The sequence below is a fragment of the Alexandromys fortis genome, unplaced genomic scaffold (assembly GCF_014885135.2).
Source record: "Alexandromys fortis isolate MF-2015 unplaced genomic scaffold, M_Fortis_MF-2015_v1.1 scaffold_43, whole genome shotgun sequence".
NCBI classification, from domain to species: domain Eukaryota; kingdom Metazoa; phylum Chordata; class Mammalia; order Rodentia; family Cricetidae; genus Alexandromys; species Alexandromys fortis.
This window is the reverse complement of record NW_026067928.1, coordinates 3033300-3038777: the sequence shown is the minus strand read 5'-3', so window position 1 is coordinate 3038777 and position 5478 is coordinate 3033300. Positions and strand designations below refer to the sequence as shown.

General features: G+C 44.8%; 1 non-coding gene across 1 annotated transcript; it reads left to right on the top strand.

The window, feature by feature from the left end:
* The first annotated feature begins 488 nt into the window (after positions 1–488).
* LOC126503173 (U1 spliceosomal RNA) lies at positions 489–647 on the top strand. Its single transcript, XR_007592198.1, has one exon. It is a non-coding gene; the product is annotated as a U1 spliceosomal RNA (small nuclear RNA).
* Positions 648–5478: the final 4831 nt, after the last annotated feature.

The window sequence follows — 5478 nt, the reverse complement described above, 5'->3', positions numbered from 1 at the left end:
CTAGCTCTGTAGACCAGGCTGGTTTCAAACTCACAGAGATCCGCCTGCCTCTGCCTCCCGAGTGCTGGGATTAAAGGCGTGCGCCACCACCACCCGGCCTACGCAGTAAATTAAGAATACTGAGGATATAACTTGGTGGTAGTTAGCTATGTGCAATGCCTTGAGTTCAAACCCCAGCACTATATATTTTATAGGTGGAATAAAAAAGAACACCTGTAATCCCAGCACTCAGGAGGCAGAGACAGGTGAATCTCTGTGAATTTCAAGCCAGCCTGGTCTACAGAGCTAGTTCCAGGACAGGCTCCAAAAGCTACAGAGAAACCCTGTCTTGAAAAAAAGAAAAAAAAAAAGTTTTACCCAACACCAGGAATTGAAATCTCATGGCTTAAATATATAGATTATTAATTTAATTTTAAAATGTTGAAATCAATTATCATATATTTGAACTAAATTCTGAAAATAATCTTTCTCTGTATAAAGGTCACCTCATACTCACTGGGCTGGGGACAGGCCGTGAACACAAAGGTGCTTTCCCAGGGCAAAGCTCATTCATTGCACACTGGATGTGTGGCCCCTGTGATTTCCTCACGTTTGGAAACTCGGCAGCATAATTAGTGGTAGTGAGGGACTGCGTTCACACCCTCTTCTTAGGGAAAAGGTATTGTCCGTAAAAATAAACCAGCAAAAAAAAAAAAAATCAAAACTAAAATAATCAACTTCCCACCACTAGGAGCACCTCAGCATCTTCAAAATTTCCCCCAAAGAAATTTACTGTCCATTTACTTATTGCCACTTAACGCTAAAATGTAAATTTCTGGCTGGGCAGTGGTGGCACACACTTTTAATCCCAGTACTCGGGGGCAGAGGCAGGCGGATCTCTATGAATTCAGGGCCAGCCTGGCCTACAGAGAAAGCTCCGGGACAAGCTCTAAAGCTACAAGGAGATACCCTATCTCCAAAAACTAAAACAAAAAGCAAACAAGCAACAAAAAAAGTAAATTTCCGCCACACGTCTCCTCCCCAATAAACCCCATGCTCACATTAGGAATCATTCATTTTATCAACCAGGACTTTAAATTTTTTCTTTGAGCTGCTTGGGAATCTGACACAATGTGTCACCCTTTCAGGACAAACCCTGTAATATGTTTCATGGACCTGAGATTAACACCAACATTTTTTTTTTCCAGACAGGCTCTTCATAAATACAAACACTAGCCCAATTGGCTTCCTGCCTTAGCTTCCTCGATTTATCCAGTCCTCTGTGGATCTCTGACCTGCTTTCCAGTTGTTTACCCTGGCCCTGACCTGGCATTCACAGCCGTAGGGCACAATTTCTGGCATTTTCCCACAGACTCCACCCACCGCAACTGCATACCAAGTCTGTCAAGGAAGAGCATTTGACCTCAGAAGACTGGAAATGATTCTGGCTTACTTGGTGTTCAGACTTCAAAGACTCATCAATAACATCTCACACGTCCTGAACTCTGTGTTCAAGGTTCTCTACTAAAAATGAGGCATTTTAACAACTGTAGATGAGATTCCTATAGTTATAAAGGGAGCAAACAACCAACGTGGTCTTACAGAACATCTGTGATGTGCCATAGAAATCACACAGAAACAGCGGAGAACCGGAAAGAGAGGATAGGGGAGAAAAGACCCCTCACTGGTTGTCAAGTCAATGTGAAATGTCAATGACTTAGACCAACCTGACTCCATGATTGCTCCAAGGTCGGGGCAAAGAGCACCATACAAAGACTTGAAGGATGAAGCTGTAGAGTAGCCTAAGAGGTTAAGACCACTTTTTGGTCTTGCCGAGGACCCGGCTTCAATTCCCAGTATTCATATAATCCCAATCACCTATTATTCCACTTCTGGACCCAACACACTCTTCGGACTTCCCTGGGCACTGGGCACACATGTGTTGCACATAGACATGCAAGCAAAACCCTCATACATATAAAATAAAATACATAAATCTTAAAAAACTAAAAAGACTTGGAAAATAATATCTGTCTTTGCCATTTCCTGGGTTTGGGAACTCAAGACGATGTGCTGGCCTTTTGATTATGTTGGCAAATTGAGTTTGGGCTGTAAGGAGTCTGAGATGTGTGTGGGATAGCTATGAGGTCATGCCCAACATGACTAGAGGAGAGAACTCCATGAACCAGACTTGTGGAGTTGAGAGTCGCCAGTACACACAGGTGTCTGAGTGAAGGAATTGCTTCAAGATAATACGAGGTGATGGGACAAGAAAGCAAGGTGGCCTTCTGGAGACTCCGTACCACATACTGAGAAAAAAGAGCAGAAGAGGAGCCAAGAAAAGCAGTCAGAAATCACGAAAATGAAAAACTAGGAATTACATTTGTTTTGAGGGGGAGAATCAGTGTGGCTGAGTGGGTGTGGCGTGAGCACCACAGTGTGCAAGTCAGGAGGTCAGAGGACAACTTGTGGGAGTTGGCTTTCTCCTTTCACCCCGGGACTGGACGGTGAGGCCTGTTCAGCAAGCACACAGCTATGAGTTAGCTGGGAAGTATGAAGATGCTCTTGGGACCTTGGTTCTATTGAAGAAAATAAAGCGTTGAACGTATGGGTCAGAAGAGAATGGTAAGAACAATCCCGAAATAGAGATGACATGACAAAGACTCAGCATGACGAGAACTTCTGACAGAAGGAAGGAAGGAACGAAGGAACAAAGGAAGGAACGAAGGAACGAAGGAAGGAACGAAGGAAGATGGCCGGCGTAAAATGGCTGCTCATGAAGGATGATGGTTCTCCTCCAGACTGGCCGAGCTTTGCAGCCTTCTGCGTGAAAGTGGAGACGAAGCCGTAGCCCCAGCCCACAAGAAAAGGATTCAGAGCAGATGTGCAGGAAAAAGCTCAGCGCTTGGAAATGGGTCTGCCTTGCTGCTGATGCTCTACCCTCTGAGACAGGAAGTTCTTTTCCCAGAAACTCAAGAGGTTAATGCTTTTCAAATAACTAGTCATGACTCACTGTGTGTGTGTGTCTGTGTGTCTATGTGTCTGTGTGTGTGTGTCACTGTGTGTGTGTGTGTGTGTGTGTGTGTGTTGCCCTGTTGTCCTGAAACTTGCTATGTACAGCAGACTGGTCTCAAACTCCCAGAGATCAGCTTGCTTCCTGCTTGAATGAAAAGAAAGGACCATCACACCTGATTCTTTTTTTAAATACTATTTTCTGAAGGATTATAATATCATTCCATCTTTTCTCCCTTCCCATCCCTTCTTTCCCATTCTCCCATGTACATCCCACCTTTCAAATTCCCGGCCTCTTTTTCTTTAACTGTTGTTATGAACGCATGTAAATACAACCTGCTCGGTCTGTATAAGTTACTAGTGTGCATATGATTATTTCAGAGCTGGCCATTTGGTATTGAATAACCAATTGGCGTGCGCTTCCCTGGGAAAGACTGTTTCTCCCCATCACAACTTTCCTTGGTAGCAGTAACTCTGCCTGGGGTTGAAGCCTCACTGAGCTCTTCCCCTTCCACCCTAGCGTGTCTGCCCGTGTTGTACTTCTTCCAGGCTTGTTTAAGTAGCCATGTTGGTGAGATTTCGTGGCTGTGGCTTCTCTGACATTTCTAGGAGACAGAATCTTACAGCAAACTTCCAGTGCCTCAGGCCCCTGCTGTCTCCCTCTCTCTTCTCCCACAATGATTCCTGAGCTGTAGATGTAGAAGTTGTGTTTTTTGGTGTATCATTTGGGACGGGGCTCCACACATCTCCATTTTGATAGATTGTGGTTTTCTGTAATGGTCTCTGTGGCAAAGAGACGTTTCTTCGAAGAGGGACAGTCATGAAGTTTTAAAAATAAGTTTTATATGAAATAATTGGCTGCGTGGCTTTTAGGTGACTCACAACTCTGTTGTTATTGTTGACCATGCAACATATTTCCTAGTTACAGCACAGCATTATACCGGACTCACACAGGGCCAGGCATAAATGAGATTTTTTTAAATACAAAATTTCAAAATGGGTATTGTAGTGTATACTTATAATCCCAGCATTTAGGAGGCAGAGGCAGATGGGGGCAAAGATACTATTCAAATTCAGGCCAGCCAGGGTTGCAAAGTGAGATCCAGTCTCAAAACAATAACCAATAAACAAAAGCAAACAAGCAAAAAAAAAAAAAAAAAAAAGGAAGAATGCTGTTGTGATTCCTGGACATTCCTGGCTTCTGGCTCTCTTCCTCTCCTTATTTTACATAATCCTATCTTCTTGGGGCCCTGAGCTCCCAAAGCAGAACAGCCCTGTTAGTGACTTCAAAGAGGAAGTTGAGGCTTCCTCTTTGATGTGTACCTTTAACCTCAAGATTCTGGAGGCAGAGGCAGGTGAATCTTTGTAAGGCCAAGGCCAGCAGGGCCTACACAGTGAGACCTTATCTCAAAAAGAAAAAAAAGAAGTATCACAGGAAGCCAGATAAATTCTTTGCTATCTTTTCAGAATAACTCTTCGGAATAATACTTCACCTTCCTTCTGGTGGTGTCCCATAACTAGAGTCTTGCTCAGCCCTCTCTTGCTAGTCTGAGAAGGAAGCCCACACAAGGAGGAAAGCCAAGCCAAGCCAAACCCCCCCCCCCAAAAAATTGCAGAAACAGGTTGAGGAAGAACCATAGGAGGTCTCCTAGCTTGACTGTTTTTGGGTTGAATGGTGTTTCTTCCCAAGCAGAGCTGACGGGTACAGAAGCATGCTGAGACCCAGGGCAAGGGGAAGATGGAGTGGGAATCCCTAAGATTTCTTGAGTGGTTCCTGGAAAGTAGGTAATGAAAGGCCTGAAATATATCCAAAATGTGACAACCACAAGGCCTTGACGGAGCTGTTTCCAGAGTTGCAGCGGTGGTGGGGCACAGTCCACACTGCAGGGGTAGAGCGTTCAGTCGTTACTCTTTGGCAGGTTACAGTGGAGGTGTTGCTTCTGAAGATGAGAGCTAGTCAGCAGGGGATCTCCAAGTTTCTTGTCATCATCATCTTGTTATCACTGGCCCTCAAACTCATAGGAAATCTCGATGGAGATAGCTCAGCAGTTCCACTGGAGTTGGTGGTCCTCCAGGATTTGCGGCAAACCTCGGTGTGTCACCTCCGGACCTCTGCAGTCAAAACACAAGACTCAAAGCAGGCAGCAGGTGCCAGAAGTAACTCATCAACCAGGCAGTGGTGGCGCACGCCTTTAATCTCTGTGAGTTTGAGGCCAGCCTGGTCTACAAGAGCTAGTGCCAGGGCAGGCTCCAAAGCTACAGAGAAACCCTGTCTCGAAAGAAAAAAAAAAAAAAAGTAACTCATCAGAGGAAAGGGAAGGGCTTGAAGAAACGTGGGCAGGAGGCCCATTAGAACGGTAAAATGGGGAAGCAGAAGGATTCACAGGAAGGGAAGATAACTTTTTAAGAAAACATTGAGTAGGATGCTATTGGGTACCTAATTTGCAACAGCTTAGAACAGCTGAGGGTTTGGCCTGAGGGTACAGC